Genomic DNA, 16,116 nt, shown 5'->3' with positions numbered 1-16,116 from the left:
CTCCGTGGTATAATTCTCAAACACGTAGCCTAAAGCAGATAACTCGTAAGCTGGAGAGGAAATGGCGTGTCACAAATTTAGAGGATCATCATTTAGCCTGGAGAAATAGTTTGCTGCTTTATAAGAAAGCCCTCCGCAAAGCCAGAACATCTTACTATTCGTCACTGATTGAAGAAATAAGAACAACCCCAGGTTTCTCTTCAGCACTGTAGCCAGGCTGACAAAAAGTCAGAGCTCTACTGATCCAACCATCCCTTTAACGTTAGCTAGTAATGACTTCATGAACTTCTTCACAAATAAAATTTTAATCATTAGAGAAAAAATTACCAATAATCATCCCACAGATGTAATATTATCTACAGCTACTTTTAGTACCATTGATGTTAAGTTAGACTCTTTTTCTCCAATTGATCTTTCTGAGTTAACTTCAATAATTAATTCCTCCAAACCATCAACGTGTCTTTTAGACCCCATTCCTACAAAACTGCTCAAAGAAGTCCTGCCATTAATTAATTCTTCGATCTTAAATATGATCAACCTATCTCTAATAATCGGCTATGTACCACAGGCCTTCAAGCTGGCTGTAGTTAAACCTTTACTCAAAAAGCCATCTCTAGACCCAGCAGTCTTAGCTAATTATAGGCCAATCTCCAACCTTCCTTTCATATCAAACATCCTTGAAAGAGTAGTTGTCAAACAGCTAACAGATCATCTGCAGAGGAATGGCTTATTTGAAGAGTTTCAGTCAGGTTTCAGAGCTCATCACAGCACAGAAACAGCTTTAGTGAAGGTTACAAATGATCTTCTTATGGCCTCTGACAGTGGACTCATCTCTGTGCTTGTCCTGCTAGATCTTAGTGCAGCGTTCGATACTGTCGACCATAATATCCTATTAGAGCGATTAGAACATGCTGTAGGTATTACAGGTACTGCACTGCAGTGGTTTGTATCATATCTATCTAATAGACTCCAATTTGTACATGTAAATGGAGAGTCCTCTTCATACACTAAGAGACCGTAGAATGGAGAGTTGTAAATGTAAATGTAAATGTAAGTAATTTAGCTTGTTGCTGTGCAGATTTGTTTGCTTCTTTGAACATGTGGGTTTTGAACTGTGCCTGCCAGACAATCCATAAACCTTGTATTTGATTCATCTACACATATTCAGCCACTGAGTCTACATTTCGCTACAAATGGGATATTAGCTTCTTCAGTTCTCAGGTCAAATGGCCGAGAGTCCCAGATTTAAACCCAGTGGGAGTTTCCCCCCAAAGAGGGACAAAGGACCCCCTGGTGATCCTCTAATCACATGAGCCAAGGGGTGAAAGCGGGTGTGGGACCTAATCAGCCAGGGTTTCTGGTGAGCTCATTGTGAAACCTGGCCCCACCTTGTCATGTGAATTCCTGAGGTCAGATGGCCCAGGATGTGAGTGGGCCTTAAGGCGTCTGGGGAGGGAACTCAAAACTGGATTATAGATGGCAGACAGTTGGTGTCGTAAACCACTGCCTCTGTTCAAAGATGGTCGCTCACAGTGGACATAGATGGCCTCTTTCACTCCTCTTTCAAACCATCTGTCCTCTCTGTCCAAAATGTGAACATTGGCATCCTCGAAAGAGTGTCCTTTATCCTTAAGATGCAGATGGACTGCTGAGTCTTGTCCTATGGAGGTGGCTCTTCTATGTTGTGCCATGCGCTTGTGAAGCGGCTGTTTGCTCTCTCCGATGTAGAGGTCTGGGCATTCCTCGCTGCACTGTACAGCATACACCACATTGTTAAGTTTGTGTTTTGGAGTTTTGTCTTTCGGGTGAACCAGTTTCTGTCTGAGTGTGTTGCTGGGTCTGAAGTACACTGGGATGTCGTGCTTGGAGAAAACTCTCCTGAGTTTCTCTGATACACCGGCTACATAGGGGATGACAATGTTGTTGCGTCTGTCCTTCTTATCCTCCCTCGCTGGTGTCTGATCTTCTTTTCTGTGCATCTTTGCTGACTTTATGAACGCCCAGTTAGGATAACCGCATGTTTTGAGTGCTTCCTTTACATGTGTGTGTTCCTTCTTTTTCCCTTCAGGCTTAGAGGGAACATGTTCTGCCCGGTGGTGTAGGGTCCTGATTACTCCAAGTTTGTGTTCCAGAGGGTGATGGGAGTCAAAGAGGAGGTACTGGTCCGTGTGTGTGGGCTTCCGGTAAACTTCGATGTTGAGGTTGCCATTCTCTTCAATGTGCACAGCGCAGTCCAGGAAAGGCAAACAGTTATCCTTTGTGTCTTCCCTGGTGAACTTGATGTTTTTATCCACAGGGTTAATGTGCGCAGTGAAGGATTCCACTTCTTGTGTCTTGATTTTGACCCAGGTGTCGTCTACATATCTGTACCAGTGGCTGGGTACTCTTCCTTTGAAAGAGCCAAGAGCCTTCCTTTCCACTTCCTCCATGTAAAGGTTGGCTACAATAGGTGACACGGGGGAGCCCATGGCACAGCCATGTTTTTGTCTGTAGAAGCCTTCGTTGTATTTGAAGTATGTGGTGGTGAGGCAGAGGTCTAACAGTGTGCAGATCTGATCGGGTGTGAAGTTGGTCCTGTCTTCCAAGGAGCTGTCTTCTTGTAGTCGTTTTCTGACAGTCTCCACTGCTTCGGTGGTGGGTATGCAAGTGAAGAGAGAGACTACATCAAAGGACACCATGGTTTCATCTGGATCCAGGGTAAGTTTCTGGACCTTGTCGGTGAAGTCGGTGGAGTTCTTGATGTGGTGTGGGGTGGTCCCCACGAGGGGTGCAAGGATGGTAGCAAGGTGTTTCGCAATGTTATAAGTGGCTGAGTTTATACTACTGACTATGGGTCTGAGTGGGACCCCTTCCTTGTGGATTTTAGGAAGTCCATAAATGCAGGGTATGGCATCCCCTGGATAAAGGCGGTGGTATGTAAGGCGGTCAATGATTTTGTCCCTTTCAAGGTCCTGAAGGCAAGCTATAACTTTCTTTTTGTAGCTGCTTGTGGGGTCTCGCTTTAAAGCTTCGTAGATGTTGTTGTCACTGAGGAGAGTAGTGATCTTTGTGTGGTAATCTGTTGTGTTTAGGACCACGGTGCACCTTCCCTTATCCGCTGGTAATATAGTGATGTTGTGGTCTTTGCTCAGGGAAGCGACGGCCTTCTTTTCTTGTAAGGTTAGACGGAGGGACTTTTGCACTGGAGAGGGTGGCTGAGACTTTCATCCTGATTTGCTCTGCTTCTGTCTGTGATAATTTGTTAATCCGTATGGCGGTTTCTGTGGCTGTGATGAGGTCCACTATGGGCAACTGTTGCGGAGAAATGGCGAAATTGAGAAGTCCCAGGAAAGGAAAAAACTTAAAGAAGTCCAGACGCTTTTCTTTGCAAACTCCTTTGACTACGATGACCTGGATGACTGAGAACCTTCACAGACGTAAATGGAGAGTCCTCTTCACACACTCGGGTCAATTATGGTGTTCCACAGGGTTCAGTGCTAGGACCAATTCTGTTTACATTATACATGCTTCTCCTAGGCAGCATCATTAGACGACATAGTATACATTTTCACTGCTATGCTGATGACACCCAGCTCTATCTGTCCATGAAGCCAGATAACACACACCAATTAGTTAAACTGCAGGAATGTCTTAAAGACATAAAGACCTGGATGGCCGCTAGCTTTCTGCTTCTTAATTCAGATAAAACTGAGGTTATTGTACTCGGCCCTGAAAATCTTAGAAATATGGTATCTAACCAGATTCTTACTCTGGATGGCATTACCTTGGCCTCCAGTAACACTGTGAGGAACCTTGGAGTCATTTTTGACCAGGACATGTCCTTCAACGCACATATTAAACAAGTATGTAAGACTGCTTTCTTCCATTTGCGCAACATCTCTAAAATTAGAAATATCCTGAAAAACTAGTTCATGCATTTATCACTTCCAGGCTGGACGACTGCAATTTGTTATTATCAGGAAGTCCTAAAAACTCCCTGAAAAGTCTTCAGTTAATCAAAAACGCTGCAGCAAGAGTCCTGACAGGGACTAGAAAGAGAGAGCAGATTTCTCCTGTTCTGGCTTCCCTTCATTGGCTTCCTGTTAAATCCAGAATTGAATTCAAAATCCTGCTCCTCACATACAAGGTCTTAAATAATCAGGCCCCATCTTATCTTAATGACCTTGTAGTACCATATCACCCTATTAGAGCACTTCGCTCTGCAGGCCTACTTGCTGTTCCTAGAGTATTTAAAAGTAGAATGGGAGGCAGAGCCTTCAGTTTTCAGGCCCCTCTTCTGTGGAACCACCTTCCAGTTTGGATTCAGGAGACAGACACTATCTCTACTTTCAAGATTAGGCTTCAAACTTTCCTTTTTGCTAAAGCATATAGTTAGGGCTGGACCAGGTGACCCTGAATCCTCCCTTAGTTGTGCTGCAATAGACGTAGGCTGACGTAGGCTGTTATTAACCTCTGTCTCTTCCACAGCATGTCTTTATCTGATTCAGGACAGACAATTAGTTATCTTAAACTTTTCTAGCAGTCCTTCACAGAGAACAGTCTGTCTATTCTCTCCATCTGTCAGCTGCTGCTGGATCTTCCTCCTCCTCTTCCTCACACACTGCTGAGTTTGTCCTGGTGGATCATCAGGGGTGCAAAGCCTCACAGATGAGGTGCAGCAGTGGGTCCCTCAGTCTGTCCTCACTCTGGACACTTGCAGTTGTCACACATGGAAATCAAATGTGTGATAAGCTGCAGGATTCAAACACAAGTGTAACTTATAAACACATGTTCATACTTTTATTCCACAATCAGAGAGAAAGAAACAGAGAGAGAGTGCAGGACAGACAGACAGGTGACAGTCTCAGGTGTATACACTGCTACAAAACAGCACAAGAGAAGGAGGATTTAGTGTTTGTGTTATTACGAGTGCTAAACAAGAAGAGTTCCAGATGGTACAGTGGGCACATGTGTGACTCCTGTGATTAAAGCATCTTTCTTTCAGCTTAACGAGTGAACCGTCAGCTCGTTCAAACACACGTTAAAGTCCGTTTGGCTCGACACCACCAAACAGAGGCAGCAATATAACATAGCTAACATTAACAGTGCAGTGAATCCTGCTTGTGCCGTGATATTCAGGACTGCAAACCGAGCAGCATTCACTGACTTTCAGCTTGTTGTGTTTGTGGATATATGACTGACTTTAATTACCCATAAAATCATCACATTCTCTGTGAGATTAAGGTCGACTATTGAACGGCATATATTTTAAAGTAAAGGTTTTAAAACCAAGTTACCGCTGAAAGTACAAACATCACTAATGTCACATAACTTTGCCGAAATGTGACCAACAGTAATATTTTAATGTTCTTCGTTATTAAACATTTGCACATAAATAAGTGACATAATACTCAGTACTTACTTTAAGAGTTTAAACTCCCCCCCCCCCCCCTTGTAGTACCATATCACCCTATTAGAGCACTTCGCTCTCACACTGCAGGCTTACTTGCTGTCCCTAGAGTATTTAAAAGTAGGATGGGAGGCAGAGCCTTCAGTTTTCAGGCCCCTCTTCTGTGGAACCAGCTTCCAGTTTGGATTAGTGAGACAGATACTATCTCTGCTTTCAAGATTATGCTTCAAACTTTCCTTTTTGCTTAAGCGTATAGTTAGGGCTGGACCAGGACCTTTCTCACCCCACGGCCCGAACACGGACACGCTGTCGGAGCTTAGCGATTCTGATGCGTCGGGTCCACGCTGTGTTTCCGTCTTTTTTGCGCTAGATTCTGAGCTGCAGGTCTCTCCAACCAAAATTCGCTGAGCCAGCAGCAAAAGAAGCTGCAAACTGCGCTTCATATTTGCTCAATGTCGTCATGAATTCCCTCTGAGTTTTGCTGTTTTGCTTCCGCCACGATAAAAATCACACTTCATGCACTCTCTCTCTCTCTCTCTGTACTTCAAGAACAGTTTCCCGTCTCAAATCTCTGTTTTCTGCATTGTTCATTCGCTTATTACCCACCAGTCTACCGTTGTTTACAGCGCTGTCGGCCGCTGTCTTTTTCTTTTCTTTTTCTTTTTTCACTTAAATGACCTCAGACAAGAAAGCCTAATTTCTGCTGTTCAATACTGGATAAATTTAAACTTCTTAAAATTATGCAAAATTGCAGAATATTGCAGAATATTTTTAAGGTTATCTGCTATAAAACGCCAGACCAGGAAACTCTCCTTCATGTTTTTCTGTTTTATTCTCAGTTACTTTGACACAAAGGCATCTGCTGTGATGTTCACAATTCTGATGAAGTCTCATGTGTATCAGTACTGATAAATGATCAGAATTATAATATTTCTGACTGTCTGAGGCTAAATTGAATCGAATCAGGACTTTGAGAACCGGAATCGAATGGATTATAGAAATCAGTGATGATAACCAGCCCTAGTGAGCAGCCTAGGCCTGACCGAAGTGGATGTAGCTGTGGGTAATAAGAAAAGATGAAAAGAACTATTGATAACTTTTATGTTAAGTTAAGGCCTGATCTGTCTGAAATTCATAGCCAGCTCTGACATGGTGCCATCAATCTTTGAATGTAAAACTGCGGTGTTAAGCGATGCGGTTGAAAAATTTGAGTGCGCCTAACTTTTGTGCCGGTACGCCTAAATTTTTAAAGTTAGGCGTACCGGTGCGCCCATGTCAAAAAGTTAGTCTAGAGCCCTGGATTTGGCGCTATAAATAAAATTGAGTTGAATTGAATTGTTTGATTGTCAATGCAACCCTCTTCTCCCACTCTTCACACACTGATAGCAACACCGCAGGAGAAATGCCAGCACAGGCATCCAGTATCCGTAGTTTCAGATGTCTTGGAGGGATCCATCCAATGTGGGTTAGTGTCTGACCAATAGCGGTGGTTTTGTTTGTTAACTTCACCATTCACATAAAAGTTTGCCTCATGACTGAACAAAATCTTCTGCGTGAAGTGAGGGTCGTGTTTCAATTTTTGTTTTGCCCATTCTGCAAATTCTGTGCGCCGATCTGGGTCATCCTCCTTGAGATGCTGCAGTAGCTGGAGTTTGTAAGGGTGCCATTTGTGAGTAGCTAATATCAGCCGAAGGGATGTTCGACTAATGCCACTCTCCAGTGACATGCGGCGAGTGCTACGCTGTGTTGCTGAATGAAGCTAGGACAGCCACTGATGTTTCTTCATTAGTGACAGTTTTCTTGTGTCCACATTTTAGCAAATCCAACACTGAACCAGTTTCACGAAACTTAGCAAGCAGTTTGCTAACTGTAGCACGGGAGATGGGTGGTCTCGTAGGGTGTCTTGCATTGAAATCTGCTGCAATGACCCGGTTACTGCGTTCATCAGATATCAACACAATTTCGATCCGCTCCTCACGTGTTAACCTCTTCGACATGTCAATGGCTGTGAACAAAGAGAAACTTATAAATAACTCATGAAAGAATAAAGTTACATTGAAACCAAGCACACCATTGTTTTTCTTGTGACATTACCAATAAGTTTGATGTGTCAAATGGTCCTCTTCCTATTGAAAAAACAAAAGTTGTATCCAAGATGGCAGACTTCTCAATGGCCACCATGGTCACCACCCATCTTGAGGAGTTTGCCCCCTCACATATACTAATGTGCCACAAACAGGACCATTCCCATGTTATTACAGTGTATCCATATAAATGGCCCACCCTGTAGAATGATCACGCTGCATTCTTGGGAAGTCCGGACTCCTGTGCGAATTTCGTCCAGACTAAGTCCAGACTAGCGAGAACGCGAGTAAGGACTTGCGTACTTGAGAATTGAGAAATGGCCGAAGAAACTGGGAAACTAGGAACAAGAAACCAGGTGTGAGGAAACCCAGGGAACACAGGAAACCACACGCAGCAACATAGGACAACACGGCAACAGGCAGAGGAAGACAGAGGACTAAATACACAGAGGCTAAGGTATGAGAAACAGCATGGAAACATATCAAAATAAAACAGGAACCATAAGACATGCACTAAGACGTGGGCTTGAAACTGCGACCAGGGAAGAAACAGACATGGGAACATAGCCGACTGGGGAGACAGTAACAGAAAGCGAGGGACTAGAAACTACCAAAGCATAACCAAGAGAAGCAGAACCATGAATCGCAATAAATCAAAGAATATTAATTAACCAAAACACAAAAGGTCACCTGAGGACACCTGAGGACCATGACATTAACTCTGATGACCCAGCCTGTCTGTGTCATACTGTGTTGTACTCTGGTTGTTGGGTGTGGGACTTTGATGTGGTGATGCTGTGGCCTGCTGCTGCTGCTGCATAAACACAGGTCTGGGTCATGTTCTGTGCATGAAGACAGGAGCAGCTTGTTTTAACCACAGCACAGAGGTGAGCTGATCTTATCTGCAGTTTGACTTCTGCTTTAAATGGTGTGAAAACAGCTTGTTCACACCTAAAGTGACAAACTGTACAAGACAAAACTCCTGCTGTTTTATCGTCTGCGCAACAAATTTAATCTCTACATAAGACACATGGTAAAGTTTTACAAGATCATCTGATTATAATCATACAATCATACATTCTTCATTAATTGTTTTATTATGAGGAAGTTGTTTAAAGGTGCAGATGAATCGTGTTGAAGTCGTCTCCTCGTTTTTATTCTCCTGGTGATCAGAGAGAGGATCTGCTGCAGTCTGCACTCTTTAAATTCAGGACCATTAAAACCTTTAACAGCACAGTTTATATCAGAAACAGAAGCAAAGATGATGATTACTTACTACGTCATGTATTTGTGACCAAAACATCATGCTGTTGTTTTTTATTCAAACCTCCCGCTGTTTAACATCATTAATGTTACTGAGCTGCAGAGCAGCGAGTACAGGAGGATGTCCTGTTGTCTTTCTGCCTCTTCCTCATGGACTCGCTCCAACAACTAAATTAATCACAGAGTGACTGATCATAGAGGGTCATATGATTGTTGGGTTTGCTCTGGTAGGGTCTTTACCTTACAGTATAAAGGCAACAGTTGTTGTGATTTGATGCTGTATAAATAAAACTATAGTGAATGCTGTGGGACCAACATGTCAGTGACCCCATAGTGAGCACAGTCAGCCTGTGCTCTCTGAGCTGCTGCTTTCAAACATCGAGCTGTGATGGACTGAGAAGGACAGCTGGGACACTTCATGAAGGACCTTTGTGAGCAGGACATACAGCAGCACGCTGACGTGAGAACAGGAAGTGATGAAGCCGGGCATCTCTCCACAGCTCAGACCAAACGTGCTCAGTCTACATCCAGACACCATGAAGCCGGCAGCCACCCCTCTGCTCCTCCTGCTCGGTGAGTCCTTCACTCATTTATTTCCAGCAGAGACTCTAACAGCAGCTCACAGTCTGTATATTATAACATCATATAACATCTATAATATGTCAACATAGCATTTCATCTTTTATTAGACAAAACTGGCTAGATCTTTGTAGTTATCATCCATCTACATTACAGTCATTGTGACAGGTTTATGGCTGAGGCCAGTTTACAGGGTCAGAAATAATGGCTGTCATGGCAGCTTTTTAATAAGAATGAATTAATACTACTGGATATTTGTATGACTTTAGAAAAGGCTGCACTCCCAAATATCAGGTATAAATTCCACTAATAGGAGTTTCTACAACTTGAGACAGTTTGTGCTGTCAGAACAAACCATACATCGATTTTAAATACCAAGTGCATAAACTGTATATTTGTTTTGTTTTTTACAGTGATGTGTCAAATCATTTTTAAAAGTAAATGTGTTACATGGCTGGCCTGATCTAAACCTGAGTGATAGTCTGTTATTGGACTTTTGTGCACAGAATCACAGTTTGTCTATAATGAACACCATGTCCAAAAGTGCACATGGCACCAGGACACCCCAGGTCACAAATGCACAGCCATAATTTTGTAATGGTGTCACCAGATGTGCAGCTGTATGTCTTCAACATTCAAGTGAAGACAAGAGCTGAGCTGTCAACTGGTGACCACTTGATGGTGAGTTGGATCAGGTGGTAGTGGAGGATGCTGAGCAGGCCTGGTGCACCTGAACAGATAGTGAGGTTGTGCTGGGAATGTCTAGCAAAGGCCACATTCCATGACATCTTCAACTCCCACCTCCAGCAGAACCAGAAGAGTTTCTTAAGGGCCAATTAGGTCAATTTGACCCCATATACATTAATGTCAAACCACTACTGCGGCACACCAGGTGGCCAAGAAACATGACTGTTCACATAATGTTTGACATGAAGGCTGCTATAACATTACCAAGCTAGATGTGATTGATAAATAAATGTATAGGGGCTGCACAGACTGTAGTAGATAAAAAATGAATAATTACTGCCGGGCTGAGGATGGGATCTTGATGCGGAGCAGAGCGAGCAGAGTGGGGAGGGTGTGACTGAGTGTGTGCAGGGAATTGAAACGTTCATTGTTTGGTCTCTGTGAGGTCACCTGACCAAACCCTGGCGATGGAACAGCAGTCATGTAGACAGGTCAAGGCCAGCTGATGGCCACACAAACTCAGACCCACTGAAGTCACATTTGGTTTTAAGAAGCTTCATTTTACAAATGTTCATCCAGCTGATGTGAACGTCTTCCTTCTGAGCTCAGGTTGAGGTGTGAGTGAAGTTTAAATGTTCCTCTGATGGAAAGAACACAGTGTGAAGTATGAGTGTCACACTGAACAGATCCAGCTGACCTCTGTTAAACACAACAAAGAGCTTCATCGCTTGACTGATCTGAAGTCAGTCTAAAGCTCCTGAACATCTTCAAACACACAACATCACTAAAGACATTGAATACAAAATCAGGCAGGTAAAGAGTGCCTTGCTGTGGGCCCTGGGACACTTTCGGCCATATGTTGAAGGTGTTCATGTTACTATCTTCACTGACCACAACAGTCTCCGGTGGTTCATGTCTCGTCAAAGCCCAACAGGCCGACTTGCCCGCTGGTCACTTTGCCTGCAGGACTTTCATTTCACAATAGTACACAAACCTGCTGTACATAACAAGTTGCCAGATATGCTGTCCTGCAATCCAGAACACGCTGTCATAGGCAGTCTGGACATTCGTACTCTGCCCCCCGTCATTCTGGCTGACCGTTCACAATTGAGACAGCTGCAGTTAGATGATCATGTCACAGGTCCTCTCCTCAGAGACATTGAAGCAGACTCTCTGAACAGCTCAGATAGTGCCACCTTGTTGCCGTATGTTGTGTATGACTCCAGAGAACCCAGGTCTACATGTGCTCTGCACCCTTTGAAAGAGCTGAAACTGTTTGCCCCTACTTCCATGAGAGGCACCTTGCACCTGGACTATTACCAGGACCACCCCACAGCAGGTTACTTGGGTGTTTCTAAGACACTGGCTAGACTGCGCTTTAGGTTTTTCTGGCCCCCCTAAGGTCCCCCTAAAGGTCCCCCTAAGAACCATCAAGAAATGGTTCTTAGGGGGACCTTTAATGGTTTTTCAAAGAACCTTTTTAAAATCGTTTTTTTAAAGAACCATTTTTAAAAAGGTTCTTCAAATAATTCTTTAAAAAACCATTTTAAAGAACCTTTTTTGAAATGGTTCTTTAAAGAACCATTTTAAATCTTTCAAAATAAAATGTAACAAATTGAATTTGAGTAGGGTAAAATAAATACGAGCACAGCATAGACATATATTAATGGTTTATTGTCATTTCGTAGTATAACAGAAGACAAAAAGGCATTTTAACCCTCAGCACAACATCACAATACATGTCACATATTAGTCATTTAAACAGTAATAATTAAACATTTTTACTATACTATAAATAAATATATATAAATACTATATCTATAGATAACACAACAATTAATACATGTATTGTTTAATTAATCAAACATCAGAAAGTGATAAAAACACATTAGAAATAGCAATAGCTTCATAACAGACAAATAAATCAAGACATTTTCATCAGCAGATGTTTGCATGTTCAGTAAAAATATTTCAACAACAAGTTATTGATTAAAATCATCAATGAACTTCAGCCTTACGTTATGTAAGGTAAGTTTAATGTTGGACTCATGGTTCTTTGTTAGTCCAGTTTAGGACAATGTCTCTGACGTATGTATCATATCAAATATATGTCATATCAAAACAACCCCACACCTGCAGTTGTTTCAGTTTTTCTCAGGTGTTTCCTGTCAGCTGGTCAAACTCACTCAGGTGGGCATCCATATCAGCCAACCAAACGACAAGCTCCTCCCTTTGTGCTTCAAATCCCTCCATCTCTGAGACAAGGAGCTGAGAGAGAGAAAACAAGGGTCAATTATAAAGAAGAGAGAAAACTGAAACCCTCCTCAGAAGGTCTGACTCGCATACCTGCAGTCAACCTATGATGGACTCCAGTTTGGCGTTCACGTCATCCCAGCGGCGGCCGCACTCCCTAGCCAATGCCAGCAGCCGAGTTTGCAGGGTGCCCTGGAAGAGCTGAGTTAATGTTCGACTCCTCCTGGTCAGGCTCTCCAGCTGGATGAGCCGAGGTCTCCCCTCTCGCCGCCGCCTCTGAACACACAAACACAAATTGCATGTGAAGCAGGAGGTGCAGATTTTTTTGCTATTCTTTTCTAAATCCAGGCTTGATCACGTGGAGGTATTTGGAAACATTTTTGGCCAGTGGACGACTGTTGTCTCGCAGAAAGTCAAATCAAATGTATGCGATACACAATCAATTCACAAGAACACATTAAAAAAGAAAGTGCCTGATTTCAACTGAATTCTGCATCAAAACAGGGTGACAGAATTAAAACGAGTGTTTGCAGCAAATGTAAGTGTAGCAAGTACATAAGCTAAGATAAACTGAGTTGATTATAATTGGTTGAGCTAATTCAGAAGATGTCAGATTCGGCTCTAGGAGGTGAGTGAAGTATAATAAACGTACAACCACAGGTATTGTGATTACGGTTGTTATTTACAGAGAAAATAAAGTGCAATTACCAAATACCAATATTTACAACAATCTGCAGACAGGAAAAAGATAAAACATGATTCAAGCTTGTAAAATATCAGCAGCACAGTAGTGCAGCACCCTCCTCCAACCCCCGGCAGACAATGTCCATAAAGTTCATATTTTCATGATTGATATAAGTCCAACGCGTATGACAGTCTGTAACAGATTGAAATTGGAAGTGTGATGATCAAAACTGAGATTCCAAGACTGAGATCTCAGAAGTGAGATTTGGGGGACTGAAAACCAAGGGGGAGAGTGTAGGCCGCAGCAGCCTCCTACCAGACCGCAGGAAGTTGTAGCTGGGGTTCTGGCTCGTTGGGCCTAGCTCGCCATCCAAAGTGGTGTCGCTGTGGTCTCTCCAGGACACCACTAGCCTGCACATTCACTACGTGCGATGTCACATACGAGGCCCCACGCATCTACCCGCGGCGGTATCAAAGTACTGTTGCTTCCATCCGCTAACGCCTCTCCCCCGCATCTTTTCGAGCCAACAACCCGGAAGGCATATATTAGTACCTCGCGAATGTGATTGGTCACAACAGGCACGTGCAGACTCGCGGCGTGGCATGTGTCATGACGCGTTGCGATGCCTTCACAGACACGCTCCGGTTGGAATTTAAGATTCCGATTTAGTTACAGATGCAGTTCTTTTTTTTATGTGGGTTACATAAGCACAAAGCCTCACTTTGTACAAGCCTGCTATTAAAGTTCTCCTCTATGCAGATAACGTTCCTGTTTTCAAGGCACAACTTGGATCTGCTGTACGAATCTTATAGATACACGCTAAATGAAACAGTAGTGTGCACGACTCCAGATTCTGATCCCTCATCCTAATATGGTCCCAAAAGGCTCACAAAAACCCACATAGCAATAGCAATAAAGCAAATGTTGAGGCTTCAAAATAAAGTCCATAAACCAATGGCTGACATGGGTTTTATCATAAGGGTGATAAATATACAACATGTGTTCTTAAGACTAAAAGTATAATACAGATTTTAGTCTGAGAGATTTGATGTTCATTTACCTGCAGATGCACTATACGTGCCTGCTCTGTGGTTTTCCACAACGTTTTGCACATCACTATTTAATACAGGAAGTAGGTGAACTAAAACAAGTCATCTTTCTTTGTGAGAGGACCATATTAATGAAACAAACCTCAATGACATCACAGAGATCTTTAAAGATGCTCCTGCTGCTTTTCTTTCTCCTCATCCTAAGCTTCCTTCTCCTTGTCCTCGACTTCCATCCAATTGTAATTCAATCTAATTGTTTTTCTCCCTCCTCTTCCTCATTTTGTTGGAGCTGTGAAAAGAATTATTGTGAATCTGAATTAATTTGTGCAAACAAGAAAAATCTACAGCTTTTTGGTCAGAGGTGGTTTTGTGATTTAAGCCGGGTAGATTTATGTGTTGATGCTACCTGCTTCATCTCTGCGACTGGCTGCTGAGTGATATTTACACCCTGGCTGGATTACAAACTTTAACCACGTGCTGCACTTTGGCCCAGCGTTGATACCTCTTGTTAGTATAACGACCTCTTCTTGGCTTAATGTATGATGATGGATAAATGAAATGTACAAAGAAAATTTAACTATATTACAAAAGGACATCTATCTTGGTAACATCAAATGACCGGAGCATAACTTGTTAACTAGTCGGAAAATAAGTTATACAGGAACAGTCACACCTTCTCATGTGTCACATTTCTATTCATTCAAAACACTTTTGCATAGCTGTGTTTTATACAGCTCTTACAGAATTCAAAGTACAGGTTCATGTGAGTATTTAATGTACGGCTCAGATCTACTGAATTTCTGAGTTTCTAGAGCAGACACACAGCTCACATCACAACAGGCTTCAGGCGCCATTTTAGTGACTTTAACAATATTATAAATTTTAATATCGGTCTAGCTGACATTACGTTATGTACGCAGCACGCAATAGAGCCGCATATTTTAGAAGCCAAAGGTTCAAATTAGTTGGGAGCACCTTCACTTAATTATAACAGTGGTTTTGTTAGGAAAACAGTTCTGTATACCGATACTAAATTGCATGAACGTCAACGGCTAACGTATCTAACATAGCTAACCGTTATTGTTAGCACAACATTAACAGCAAGCTACAATGACGAGTAACAAAAACAAAACAGTAAAAAGGTTTTAATGAAAATGTTTTACCATCAAACTCAGATAGCTAAGGATGAAGAACCTTTTGTTCTTTAAAGAACCATGAAGACATCTGAAGAACCATTTAAGAACCATAATTTTTCTGAGAGTATATAAGTTTGATGGTGTAAAATGGCATAAATATTTATTCACTATAATGAAGGTGTGAATTATACTGTGTGTTTTGTTTGTGTGCATGTGTGTGCGAAGGGGGCGGGCGGGTTACCTGGTGATTATCCTTTAAGAGCAGATGGTAGGAAACTGAATATTCAAATAAAAGTTAGAAATACTTGCTTAAAAATATACTGGTGACAGGGGTGGGGGCCAAAGCCTAAAGACCCTACCCCCCCACACCCCTAACCCCGCAAACCCACTGATCACAAATAATGTGGTAATAGAATATGGAATTTATTATTAAGAATAATAAATTGAATATGGTGAGTTAACAAACAGTAGACACAATACACACATTCAAATACTGTACTTTAGTCTTAAATTTTAATAAAGTATTATTATTTTCTGCTTCAAGGCATTACTTTTGAGATTATTATATATATTAGAAAATATAGCATAATGATAATACTAGTTATTGTAAACTTTACAAACCACCCAGCAGTTGTCATAGTGCGGCTGTGTGCAGGCAGGATGAAGACCCAAACGCAAACTCACGGGAAAACAGGACTGAACTCAAAATACAGCTTTATTGCTGACAGAAGATAAAGGCGATACAAAAAAATATGAAACTAAACCTTTTTACTGTTTTGTTTTTGTTACTCGTCATTGTAGCTTGCTGTTAATGTTGTGCTAACAATAACGGTTATATGCTGTCCACACAGACAATATTGATTTGTAAATGATTAACTAACAAGCTTGTGCTTAAAGTGCTTTGGCACTCTTTGGCAATATTGTAGACAGCGTTAAACTTAATCATCATCTCGGCCTCCTCTGACGACCTGTTTGCTGCTGCCTGCCGTTG

The sequence above is a fragment of the Pelmatolapia mariae genome, linkage group LG3_W (assembly GCF_036321145.2).
Source record: "Pelmatolapia mariae isolate MD_Pm_ZW linkage group LG3_W, Pm_UMD_F_2, whole genome shotgun sequence".
Taxonomy (NCBI): Eukaryota; Metazoa; Chordata; class Actinopteri; order Cichliformes; family Cichlidae; genus Pelmatolapia; species Pelmatolapia mariae.
The sequence above is the reverse complement of the archived record's forward strand: the minus strand, read 5'-3'. Positions refer to the sequence as shown.